Consider the following 15056-nt stretch of genomic DNA (forward strand, 5'->3'; position numbering starts at 1 on the left):
ATTCAAAATTCCCATCTCTTACTCCTTGCGAGCTTTTATAATTTTCCTCGAAGAGCCTTGTTGCTCGGTGTGAGAATTTGAGGGTAAGGCCAGGATGGAGCTACCAACTAGTTTTGTGGTAGTGAATTTTAAGCCATAGATCCATACTTGATCTTTGGCATGAGGAACATATGTGCTTTGGTCATGATTGAGGGGCTATCCAACATAATTTTCATGATCTCCTTGACTTTAAAGAATCTTTACAACTTTTTCGGTTCATGCATGTGCATCCATTTGCTTGGCTATTTCCATCATTCATTCGCCATGACCACCATAATCCTAATGACCAATAATCATTACCCACTAAGGTGGAGATATGGGTTACACACATGGAGGATTTGTGAGTTGTTTATGGCCTTCTCTACCCCTTTAGTGAAGCTTCCTTATGGATGTGACACATGGTAGGTAAGTAGGGATTCTAAAGGGAAGACCCATAGTCTAGTTTGAATTCTTTCCGGATGCAACACATGGTGGGCATACAAGAACTGGGTCGAAATGAGTTCAAGTTCTAAGAAGATATAATTGTCTATTGAGAATTTATGGGGTACATCTTGCCCAAAAAGTGAAAGGATGTCACCAACTTTGCAATTGATAATGGGAGTCAAAAGGCCGACTGCTATAGAGTAATCCATATGAATTTTGATATACTATAATAGAAGAACAATGTATTGCTCTTGATTTTTCTATTCATAAGTAAAGACATTGCCTCCTCAACATTGAAACACATGTTATCATTTAATTTGATCTATTAAAGCATCTCTTCTCTAAGATTGATCATTCAGGATGCTTAGCAAAATGGGTTATGTTGTTAACTGAATTTGACCTTAAGTTTGTCCCTCAAAAAGTAATTAAAGGCCAAGCTCTTACTAACCATTTAGTTGATGCTCCTTCACCTTTCACTCTTTCTAATTGAGACTAATTTCTTGATGACCTTGTCCTTCCTTTGGATGTGGACAACACTTTGGACTTATTCTTTAACGGATCTAGATGTCCAATTGTCTTTGGTGCTGGTGTTATATTAATACCTCCTTCAAGAAAGTAAATTCCTCTATCCTATCATCTCAATTTCTTATGGACTAATAACATTGTTGAGTATGAAGCCCTTACCGTCAGTTTAAAATTGGCTTTATCCTTTAAAATTCAACACTTCCTATCTTTGGTGATTTACAATTGATTATAAGACAAGTTATGGGAGCATATCAAGCTCAACAAACTAAACTTTCTCAATATCGTGACTTAGTCTTATCATTGTTAATTAAGTTCCTTCTTCTACCGTATATTGTATCTCACATAAATATAATCGACATGCAGATACAATGTCAAGTGTTACTTCCCTTATATATCTCGATGACTCTTTTATGGATTACTAGTTTATCATTCATAATATTATATCTCCTATCAAATCTAATAGTTCTAGTGAGATATCATGTTGGTATAACATGGATTTTGAAAAATGGCATCCCATATTATTCATTGTTTGTATGATGGTACTTTTCCTAATCCCATAAGTAAGAACATTGGAACTCAAATTCACAAACTTGTCGCATGTTACATCATTCTATCTAATGTCATTTATAGGTAAGTTGTAATGGTTTCCTTCTTTATTATCTCAACAAATAAAAGATCCCTATTACCCTTGAGGAAGCACATTCAAGTGCTTACATGGAATTTTGGTGATAAATCATTGGTTAAAAGTGCTCTGAATGAGATACTATTAGAAAACTAGGGAAGATGATTCCTTTACCTTTGTTAGAAAGTGTTAGCAACACAACAATTTGATTCATGCTCCCGCCCATGAACTTAGAGCCCAAGTTTCTCCTTGATCGTTTTACTTATGGGTTTTGGATCTTATTGGCAATAAATTTCCTCTTTCTCAAGGACATACTTTCATCATCATAGCTATAGGTTACTTTACAAAATGGGTTAAAGCCATTCCCTTTCGATCCACAACCACTTAAGTAATATGTTAGTTCATTCTAGATAATATCATTTCTCGATTTGGTATAGTTTCCACTTTTATTTTTGACAATGATACTTCATTTAAGAATAAATATGTGAAGAAGTTTCTCAAGAGATATCACATTTAACATTGTTTTTCTACTCCCTACCACCCTCATTTGAATGGTCAAACTAAAGCTTATAACAAGATAATTGAGCAAATCCTTCATAAAATTGTTAATAAGCATGATAAGGATTGGCATACTCAGTTATCCTACACTTTATGTGCTTATGGTACTAGTATTCATACAACTACAGGTACTACTCCTTATAATCTTGTTTACGATGTTGATGCAATTACACCTTTAGAGTTAGAAATTCCTTCATTGCAAATTTATCTCAAGGAAATCCTTGATTACAATGCTTATAGAGAACAACATCTTCAACAACTTGATATGTGTTATCCTCGATTTTGACTTTGGTGAAAGCATGATATAACCCCTAAAAAATTTGTCCAATTTATAGCCCATGTTCTCTAAGCATGTTGATCGAGGTAAATTTCTATTTTCCTCGGTCATGATTTGGCCCTCGAGAAATCACCTCAATTTGAGTCTCAAGTTGTCAATCTAAAATATTGATTATGTGTCTTTTTAGGAGTTAGTTTTAATTTTCTTGTGTATTTTTGGAGTTACACTCTAATAATTTGCATGTCTCATGACTAGGTGCATTTCGGTGTTACAAACCTGAAATACACATGTTCATGCATTTCGGATTTGTAACCCCAAAATGCATGTATTTATGATTTGGCACAAATTACTTTTATTTTTAAGTGTTTGTGTTCAAATCAATTTATTTGTTCTTTTTATTCACTCCTTTGCATTTCATTTTCATTATTTTGTGCCCTCCTCTTTGTGCTCCTTCCAATGAAGTGTGCCCTATTTGTTTGGTGATCGATTGTAAACTTCTACAAATTGGAATTTTAGCACCTTGATTCGCTAGTGAGTATTTTTTCTTTCTTCCTTTTATTTTCATTTATGTTTTTTTAAATGTAAAGCTTGTGCCCTTCTTGTATTGTTTCCGTTTGTATCGAACTTGTCAGGGTTTTTGTGCTGAATCATCTTTTTGACCTTGTTTTCTTTGTTATAAATTTGAGCTATACATAAATGTTCCTTCCCAATGTAGTTCAGACTTGTAAGTCTGAGCTACACGATTGTTTCTTGCAACACACTTGCGATGTAGTTCAAACTTGTAACTCTAAACTACACGTTTTACCAAAGTCCTGTCACATGGGTTTAGTTTGAAGTTACAACCTTGAATTACACTAAAGTATATACCCTCAGGTGTGGTTTAGAGTTATAACTCTGAACTACACTAGAATGCCTTTGCAAATTTTCACATGGGTGTAGTTCAGGGTTGTAACTCCAAACCACACCTAAGCATTACATCATTATGTATAACCCTGAACTACACGCATCTTGTCATTACACTTTTAAACATAGTGTAGTTTTGTTATAACTCTGAACTACACCATATTGAATATAAACCCAATTTACATTGTGTAAATTGGTGTTATAAGTCTGACTTACACCATTGTATCTTTAAGGTGAAAAGTGGGTTTTTGAATCCAATTTATGCATATGATCTTATTCAAGCAAATTATTCAAATTGAAGAAATATTTATCATGGGCTTTTGTTTCACTACATGATGATGATATTTCATCTCTCTAGAAGATTTGTTCCAAATAATGTTGTAGTTTCAGCTTCTTGATAGATGACGGAGCAGTCTCCTAGTAAGAGGACCATGAAGTTTAAAAAGCAAGATCTTCATTTGATCTTTCCGCCTTCCTTAGTGTCATCAAATATCGATAATATTAGAGACATAGATAGGTCATGTGGATCTTGAGAAATTTTTAAAATAGGACAAAGAGCCTCCACAATATTACAAAATGGAATCAACCATTAATAGTAGCATCCATTTGGTTTCAGCCTTTCCCATGTCTACATAAAATCTTAAATTGTATTTGCAGTGGCTAACCATTTTGATATTGAAAGTAGGTATGTAAAGGATGCAAAAGGTAAGAAAGCCATCATGCTACATGAGGATTTCTTTGATACTATCTTTAAATGTCCAAGTATAGACAGATATGCTAACATAGATATACATTCAACCAAGCTTATTATGATAAGCATTAGGACAAGTGTCAAAGGAACATAAGTGATAATTGGTTGAAAACTTGAAGGTCTACTGTTGCCAAATGGCCTGAAACCTTCCATCGGAGTGATTTCATAGAAGAAGTGAATGATTTGGTTACTCTTCTCAGTAGAGTGAAAGGTCTTCCCATCTTTGATACATATCATAAATGGATGTGTCAATATAACCATTTCATCACACAAAATAAAGAGAAGATATTTTGAGGTAAAAATATAAGTGATGCATTGTGTGATCAGCTCTCCAAGGTACCTACTACATTGAAGTTGTACATGACTTCACATTTGGTATATATCGTAGCTTTCATGAGGCATTTCTCGAGATTGTCTACTGAAGGTGATGAAGGACATGTTCAAGTTTATAAATATTACTCTCAATTGGTTCTAAATAATAGCTTGCATCAATTCAGGAGAGTTAGTGATGCTTTCTTCTATTATTATATATGCATGTTCAATAAGGATTTACAAAAGAAGAGAGTGTCTAATGAGACTTGGAATGTTGTCAATCAATATGGGTGTATGTTCTTGCAATTTCCAACATTCACCTACCTAAGGGTAGGATGTTTTAATGATCAACCTTTCATGCTTTGAAGGTATCCATCCGATAAAATTGTCCTAATGGAATTGGCTCAACAAATGGTAGCAATGCATGAAGGCCAATCAGGTTCTCACAAACCTAGTTTCAAATTCTGATTGACTATTGGATGGTATTTAATTACTTCAATCTATAAATATAAGATAATGAATGAAGAAATGAGATGAGTAACAATGAAGCTTTTCCAGTCCATAAAAAACTTTTATTATAGAAGAATGAAAATTAGATTGAAGAGGAGTTATACTCATGTGTATCACATAGAAGACACATGGATTGATTGTAGGACAAAGGAAGATATTAGAAGACTTGATTACTGTCACCTTACCTTGGAGCAAATAGGGAACCTTAACCTAGTAGATATTCTTGAAGGTCGAAAAGATTATGGTAATATTTTGGATCCTATATATGAGAGAAAGAATATTATGGACACACCACTTCCACTCATTCAATGGTGTCAAAAGGAAGTGACTTCAATAAGATCCAAGTTTCAAAATGTCCTTTCATATAGAAACATCTAGCTGACACAAAAAGGGATCTAGTTAAAACCCTTCACCATCGGATTAGAGGATGATACTGTTGGACCTATTGGAAAGACATCATAACTCAGATTAAAGAATAGGAAAGATCTCATTGCTTTACAAAAGACTCTCAAATATAAGTTTACTGTAGGAAAGGGTCAAGGTGGATACTCAACTCAAGATGCTCAATAGGAAAGAAAGCTAGTAGAAGAAGAGTACAAGATGAACTTGTTCATGAAGAACAAATAGAAGAAGAAGCACTACGTGATGAGGGATAGGAAGAGGAATATGATGGGGAAATATTGCTAGAAACTCCTAAATCATTTCAACTTAAAAAGACACAAGGGTCCATTCCTTAGGTATCAGATTCTTTTTCAAACACTACAACTCCACAAGTTTCTACCTCTGAGTTTGTGCCTTTCGGGTCCAACATTTCATATACTTCATTTTCTCCCAATGTTGTTGTTTATAATTTCTCTTCCTCTACCATTAGTGAGTGTACTTTAGACACTCCACAAGACAATATTGAGAATGTGTTTTCTTCTTTCCCAAATTTGTTTGAAGTGCCTACTACAATGCTTGATGATTTTGACAAGTTCATGTTAGAAACTAGACCCATGCCAAATGTATCAACCATAGAGATTCCATCTATTGTTTTGACTTCCACCCCACCCATTGTAACCACTGCTATACATGGACAAGAAAATTCTTCTCAAACATTGGTTGTGGGTGCTAAATATGATTCTTCCTTTCTGCCTTGGTTACTTTTAAATACTCCTAAGAGGAAGAAGCAAGTCATCTCCCTAGATGAATTTAACTTCAACCAACTTGTTCATGTTAAGCCAAAGATTTCAAAGAAGGCTAAGACCATTTCAAGGGTTAAGGTGGATAAATCCAATAATATATATGTGGAGATTGTTGTGCCTCCTCCTAACAAGAGCATTGATAAGATTCATCCCATTAATTATGCTATAAGCATAATTGAATTAGGAAATCAAACTCATGTGAGTGCCAAGGAAGATGCTCAGGCAGCCTTTGATGCCCTTGCAACAAGGTATAATGAAGATAAAATAAAAAAGGATAAGATTAAGGCACAAGTGGAACAACTCACCACTGTGTTAATAAAGATAACTAAATCTTCTAAAAAAATTGAGCTAGTGACTTCATGGATGAAGAAGCCATAAATCAAGTTGAGAAAGTCACCTCTAGGGGAAAATCAATTAGTGAATGGTTAGACAAGATTATTAGCCAAGGGACACATCTTTTGAGCTCAACTATCACATTAATCTACAATTTAGAAAGTGTGAAGTCTCAAGAGGACAAAACATTGGATCTTTTTTCTCAAGAATTGGAAACACAAGAAAATGACTTTGATGTCTAGTTGAAGTTGGAAGACTTTGAGTTGAATGTTATAGTTACCAATGGAGGACTTCCCACTTGAATGATATACATTGAACAACAAGAGGCCTTATCAAGGATATGTGAAAAGCACGAAAATGAATGTATTGATAAGGGAAAATAAATTGTTGAAAAGATATTAGAATTTCCATGCACATTCCTGGATAAAAATCAAAAGACTCTACATGTGGATTCAATCATCAAATAATTTAGTCAACTAGTGAGTGTAGAAGATGACAAAGAGGATTTTTCCATATTCTAAATTGACAAGCTAGTAGATTTTCAAGTAATTCTAGATATTTTGGGGTCTCTCATAAAGAAACATACAAAATGTTATATTGGTTTGGAGGATTCCATCACTCGGGTTCAGGTCATTACTAGTCATACTCAAGGAATTGATGAATCCTAGATAAAGATTGTATTGCAGAAGTTTCAAGAGTTTTTGAAACAAGATCAGAACAAAAAAGAAGTGTCTGATGACACTTAGTTAATTTTATACTTTTTTGTAGTTGCATTTTTATAGTTTGCAATTGATATCTTAGATGTATTTCTGTATATACATTTTTACACATAAGATTGCCCAAGTCCTGTCCATTAGAACTTGTACCACTCTAATGTGGTTCCCTTAAGGGACCACGAGAATAGCTTAAGCAATACAAAGTTCAGGCTATGGCAATTGCTACACATGGTCATAAAAGAGTCAATGTGCACATTAGGGTCGCCATCACCATTGAACTTGTCAAACTTTAATGACTCAACTTCAAGAGGAAGGATGGTCTTCAGGATAGTGATATCAAGGGGACTCTTCCTATAGTATGCAGGCACAAACGATTGACCAGAAGAGAAGGCCAAGTTTGTAAGTTGTAATAGTAGCTATCCCATGTTCTGTAAGATAGTGTTTAAGATATGATTAGAGGGTAGGGGAGGCAGAGGTGGGCCATATGTTCCACCACCTCCACTGGTACCTCCAAGAGGACCAGTGTCTCCCAGAGGATTAATTCCACTAGTAGATGTAGTACTAGTGCTAACCTTAGAGATATGAGTTGCAGCAGAGGCAGAGGTCGAGCTAATAGACATACCTGTGTAATCCAAGGGAGTGGATGAGACATTGAGCTAGGAATAGTGGGTCCGGATCAACCATGTGTACCATCAAACTAGGTATGTCAACACCAAGTTGAGAACCGCAAGTGGCAGACTGGCCATCCTGGGGAGAAGCACCAGCCAAAGGCATGTGGTTCTTGATAATCATAGATAATGCAAATCAATTTCAAGTTAATAAAAGGAGCAATTGTGCATTCAATCTTTGAGTTGGAGCATTTTCTTATGTGATTACAATGTTCTTATGCCATTATAGTTACATAAACTTGAGTTTAACTTGAGGTATTATGTTGTGGCTATTAAATCTAAAGTGAGTTATATTTGATTTTGATAGTCTTTGAGTTGCAATATTAGGTTTAGATATAGTAATCAACAATTTAGTTGAAGAGAATTTGAAGTCTTTGAGCTGCAAATTATCTTTTCTTTATAAGTTTAAAGCTTCAATATACTTGTGAGTCTTTGTACTGCTATATATTGTAACTTTGTCATTTAGTCTGTAAAAGGGTTGTAGCAGTCTTTGATCTTGTGCAAATTTCTTATTCATATTTTGCACTAGTGCTACATGGGGCTATTCTTTTGTTTAATCTTGTGGTATCAGTTATTGTTGTTTATTACCATTCATATTTGTAAATCTTGTAAGAAGAACTTATTTTGAAACAACAGAATAAGGGGAAGATCAATCCTGAAATAAGAGGAATTGATGAAAGTAACATCCAAGTCGTTAGTTTAGTTTTATTTCCTAATCAAGAAAATCGGGTAACAAGCAATAAGGTCCAACTCGTTAGTTTAGTTTTATTTCCTAATCAAGAAAATCAGGTAACAAGTAATAAGGTAGCCTCCCCTCTATGAGGAGAGATTTAACCTCACATGCTATGGTTGAAACTACAATTTTGTAAATATTTCAAGTTTACAAAATTTTCACCCAATAGTTTTTGGTGACTCTGTTGGAGACATGAGCACATAACCAAGTGCTCCACACTTTGGTTGAAGTATATCTTGTCCCTTATCATTAGTTTCTTTATTATTGATTTACTTTGTATGGAGATTTTACTCTAGCACAAAGGAGCTACATGTGGAAGGAGACATAAAGGTATTATTGATCCTACATTTGAGTTGTTGTAAAAGCATAACTTTGATTTTATTCCTACTAGAGCATGGTCTTCGCTCTAGTGTACAAGAAGTTTTCAACCTATTAATCTGAGGTCTCCTATACCAAGTGAATCCTCTAGTGTTATTAAACTTTTGCTTTTACCACAAGTTCAAATGTTTGTAATTCCACCTTTTTAACCAGTTAGAATGGCTTCTCAAGGCATGTGGGGGCAAATTTTTGGCCCTCTCAATTTAACTCCACCCCTTCATCCACATCCGCAAGGCTCACAAAAGAACATTTCAAAGTTTTATGGGGATGGAAAGCAACATCAATACAAACATATTATTGATTTTTATATCGCATGTGGTATTCTTGGTGTGGAACATGAAGATGTTTCAATAAGGCTCTTTGTGGAAACATTAAAAGGTGATAAAACAGACTAGTTTTACCATTTGGTACCACAAAATATGTTGAATTAGTTGAAGGAACCATAATACTGAGAGGGGGGGTGAATCAGTATTCCCACAGATTCTAAAGATTTTGCTAAACTTAATCCTTTTACTGATATATCAAACTCATTAATTAAGCATATCATACATGAAATAGAAAATGCATAATAAACATGAAGCACAACCACAAAAGGAACACCATAATTTATACGTGGAAAAACCAAATGGGAAAAACCACAGAGAGTGTTAACTCTCAAGATAATATAAATAGTTATATGGTGTTTTGTAGAAGGGTGGCTCACTGTTGGGTGTCTTACTGCCAGAATAAAAAAACTACTCATTGTCGAAATGCTCACTGCATAAATACAAAAATTGACTTATTGTCAAAATGCTCACTACAACAAGTAAGAATGAACTAAAAAGGATTGCATCTCCAAATGCATGAGATTAGTTCCAAGTTAAGCTCAGATCAAAATTCTCAAACCCTACAACAAATTCATTGAAAGATATTTGTACTACTATCCTCTGCAGCAAATTCGGTGAATGATTACTGCAACACTATCACCAATTGCCTTCGCTATCCACAACTCACACTTCACACTCTACTTCTCTGCTATCTTCGCTGCTACCCACTCACATACACACATACACCATGTACTTTCACACTTCTTATATCGCATGCTTCTTTCTCTCTCTCTTTGTATGTATATATATATATATATATATATATATATATAATACTCTTACCCTGGGGAGAACCTTGGAGAAATAGTGGGGCTTCTTGCTTGTAGTGCTTACATCCTTGGTTCAAACCCTTTTATTGTTAGTAGCAGAGAAGAGACTTCTTAAGAAGAAAGCATAATGGGAGGAGGTTCGCACGTTCTAGGGCTTCACAACATGGTTCCAAGGAATGGAAGATGGCGGCAAGATGCCAGTGCAGGATGGTAGGGCGTAGCAAGGCTGGAGGAAATGATAGATGGTGGCAAGGTTTCAGTGTTCCTCATCAGGCTCGCCAAGGACAGACAAAGGATGCCCCTCGTTTCGGCCAATACCCAAATTTTGATATCAATCCCTTCGCCAAAATCTTCAGGGACAAACCTTTTATCAAACCAGTTTCAGACTTACCTTCAGGGAACCAATGGTTGAATCGTTTCGCATGTCTACAAGACCAGTCCGGAAGAAGAACTTTCCAAGAACTTATGGTCACTTTAATGCTAACTAAAAGGCTTATGCATTCCACTAACAAATCAATAGCATGAGAGAACTGTCCAAAGTAGATAGATTCTGCTCATACTCAACTGCACTGCCAAGCAATGTTAAAAAGTGCTCCAAATTTTCCTCAACAATCTCTTTCACTTTCCAAAATATATTTACAAAGTATTCTCTCTACCTCTACGAATATAAGAGTTTAGCTTGAAGAGATTTTTTCATTTTCCTCTGCTCACCATCCTTATCTTCTAGAAAATCAAAAGATTTGCCTAAAGCACTTAATTCATTTTCAATGACATCAGTTTTAGCTTTGTGCTTCATTATTGTTGCCGACCAAGATATATAGTACCTGTAGACTTTGCTGGCACTATGGATACAATCTCTCAATTTCTTAATACACATTGACAGAGTTTTTTGTGTATCAACACATTCATTCAATAGATTGTGTACCTCAATTGATTTTTCCTTAGATACTCTAGCCTCAATAGATTTCTCAGATAACTTCTTAAGAATTTCACTCAGAGATTCTGGAAGCAAATTACTGATACTTTCAATGCTCATTCTATTTTGGATCAAGTGATTCAACAAAACATCTTCAATTCTATTTGACTCACCTGAAGTTAGTCACATCTTGCCAATTTTCTTGATTCCATTAATGCTGCCAGCCAACTCCAACAAATTTGATTTATCTTTTGATTCTTTAGCTTCTGCAACCAACTCTCCTTCAGCTACAGGAGACTTCAGATCCTCAATTACAACAATATCTTTCATGCAAATTCTTCTTTCTTTTCTTTGACTCTGAAATACTCATAGAAATAGGTTGTCTTCTTTTCCTCTTTTCAGAGGAAGAACCTCTAGAACCGAATACAGGGGATACCGGGCCAACACACCATATGTCCAGAAAGGATTTGAAATATGCATTACAAGCTTCCTCTTTACTATATAGACTATTCAAATATTTGAATATCTGCCTTGCAACTGGGACACCAGATTCCCATATAACATCCTCTTTTCTTGAAAGGGATCCTAGATAATACATGATCAAATATACAAGAAATGAACCAAACTGGAAAGGATAATTCCGTACTTTTGACATCTTGATATTTTCCAATAATAATTCTCTCAACTATTCACACAAGTCAAATGATTTGTTTTCCATTACAATCATATGTGCCATATTTATTACAATTGTCAAAGTGGAACCTTCCCTATTATTGAAATGTATCTTATAAGAAATATCGTAGGCAACATACCTCACCACAGGGTTGACGATCTTGTCAATGATAAATGCTCATTGATCACCCTTTACGCTAGTTAGGGTTTTGACTTCTCTATTCTTAATTGACTTCTTAGCGAGAACATCTCTAGTGTTGCATAAATCAGTGATCTCTAAGATAACCTCCTTCATGATTGGATAGGGTTTGTCTAACATGATGATGTCATCCCACACAAGTCTAAGGATCAACCTGATAACCTCTGCATCATCAAACCAAGGGAATTCAGTTCATAGATTTATACCTTTGCACTCCAATTCCTTAATTCTCTACAACTCAACATCACTCAAACCAACTTAAACATTTTTTATTTTCTTTGGGTCGAATTCATCCAAGAACACCTTTTCCAAAACTTGAAATTTCATGCTGCTAAATTCTTCGACAATTAGTTTTCCTTCCATGATTGTGTACTCCACTCTCTTGCTCTACTGCTCTTCTACTATTCATAATATTCTCAAACATAAATTAATTAACAATGAAGAATGAATTCAAAAAACCGATACTTATCTTACCAAAAATCTCCTTTTAGGGTTTTGCCACCAAGAACTGTCTTATCGATGATGTCATCAAAATACCTTCAATTATCAGATAGCTTCCAAACAATGTTATGTCAGATCAATGACATGATTCACTCAGACAGGGGAGGATATATGTTTTTTCCTTCAAACAAAGCAATATACTCAGGTATCAAAGGAAGAGGTGCCTGCACCGGATTCTGGTACATCAGGCTCACTTCCTTTCTTTACTTCTTTCTCTCTAGACCAAATTTTACTTCTTCTTTGATTCATCATTCTTCATCACACTCTTCTCAGTAGATTTCTCCATATTTCCATTTCCACATTGATTAGCATAATATCTAAACTTCTTGCACTTGAAACAACTGATAACCTTCCTTGTAGTGTTTATCGGAGGAAATCTATATCTACACTGATTAGCTTTATGACCATAGCTATTGCAAGTATAACAATATCCATGAAAGTTGTAATTCATCTTGTTTGCTTCAATCAGATTATGATTTTGACTCACAACATGGTCTCTACAATTATTTTCTTTATGATCAAACCTCTTACAACTATAACACTAAATGCTCCTATAGTTTGCAGCCTTATGTCCAAATTAATTGCATTGAAAATAATAACCATTAAAATATGGGTACCTTTGCATATTAGGTTGACAAACCAGTGGCCTTCTTGCATTAGTAATTTGATTCTGGGTCTTCCTAGCATCTTCTGATTTCTCCTTAACTTTAACCTCTTTGCTTTTGTCCTTATCCTTCTAACCAAACACTCATCGGGTTGAAAATCAAGTCCGGTCTTGTCCAAATGAGCTTTCTGCATGCTATCAGGTCTTCCAAAAGCTTGCTACTATCAGGACCCTTATTTTCTGTCATCATCTTCTTCACTTCTTGCTCTAGCTTATCACATTCCTTAGACTTTAACTTGATTGTTTCTTTCAGGGTGTCCTCTAACCTATCATTTTCCTCAATTTTTTGCATCAGATCTTTAACAGCCTCATTTGCCTACTTCAACTGATTGTTAACCTCCTTATGCCTCAGTTTGAATTTTTGGATTTTCTCTCTTAGCTTTTGCACACATTCATTTGCTACCTTCACATTCTCTTTCAATTCCTCATGTTCTCTAATGCAAAACTTTCCAAATCTTCAAGAGTTATCTTCAAGTCTTCATCCAACTGAAATTCTTTGGTCATGCACATAGGTGCCATAATTTAACCAACACAGATCTCCCTCAAGCGGTTAAGATTTTAGACAAGAGACCAAAGCTTTGTTACCAATTGTTGAATTGGTTGAAGGAACTAGAATACCGAGGGGGGGTGAATCAGTATTCCCACATATTCTAAAACTTTCACCAAACTTAATCCTTTTACTGATATATCAAACTCATTAATTAAGCATATCATACATGAAATAGAAAATGTAGAATAAACATGAAACACAACCACAAAAGGAACACCAAAATTTATATGTGGAAAACCCAAATGGGAAAAACCACTGAGAGTGTTAACTCTCAAGAGAATATAACTAGTTATATGGTGTTTTACAAAAGGGTGGCTCACTGCCAGAATAAAAAAATGACTCATTGCTAGAATGCTCACTGCATAAATATAAAATCAGCTTCTTGCTGGAATGCTCACTACAACAAGTAAGAATGAACTGAAAAAGTATTACATCTCTGAATGCATGAGATCATTTCCAAGTTAAGCTTAGATCACAATTCTCAAACCCTACAACAGATCTGGTTAAAGATCTTTGTACTAATATCCTTTGCAGTAGATTCAGTGAAGGATTAGTGCAACACTATCACCAATTGCCTTCATTGTCCACAACTCACACTTCACACTCTCCTTCTCTTCTCTCTCCACTTCACACTCTCCTTCTCTTCTCTCTCCACTTCTACCTGCTCACATACACACATACACCATGTACTTTCACATATCCCATATCACATGCCTCTCTCTCTCTCTCTCTATATATATATATATATGTCAAAGGACTCATACATAGGGATAATGTAGCAAAAAAGCACAACACATTACCTAATAAAAACTTGAACACAAACATGACAACCGAGTCAGCCTCTGCAAGATTTCTACATGCTTCCTTTTATATAATATTTTTACTAATGCATATACCTTAGTTACCAGAATGGGACATGGTCGTTCGGATCCATAGATACTGACCCATTATCACAAAACTGAAACATAATATCTCCAAAACTCTAAAATATAGACTCTGTATGTACCAAGGATACCAAACCATGAGACATGAAGAGATACACCTGACATAACCAAAATAGCTAATATCGGAACACGTAACTGTTATTGGGACCAATGTAATCACAAGTCATAATTTCAAAGATAGGGATGTTCCAAAAATACTCCATTATATCAACTTCATCTTACTGCATCACATCTCATAGCAATACCAAAAGGCACAACACCTGCTCATAACAAAAACTGCACATACCACCTGCATAAAACATCTAGACCAAACCAGATAACAAGATTGACAACAATGAACTGCATATGTTGTCCGCTCCAAATCGGATAACTGGTTTGACATCAATGACAATAATATTCACACAAGTATAACAAACTATTATTGAGTGGGATACACTGAAGACCCAATTTGAAGCAAGGTTCAAGCAAACTAAGGATGCACATTCTCTTTTGTCTCAACTCATCCAAATGAGAAAGGAGCTGCACAAGCCTATGCATGATTTC

The sequence above is a fragment of the Cryptomeria japonica genome, chromosome 8 (genome assembly GCF_030272615.1).
Source record: "Cryptomeria japonica chromosome 8, Sugi_1.0, whole genome shotgun sequence".
In the NCBI taxonomy this organism is placed as follows: Eukaryota; Viridiplantae; Streptophyta; class Pinopsida; order Cupressales; family Cupressaceae; genus Cryptomeria; species Cryptomeria japonica.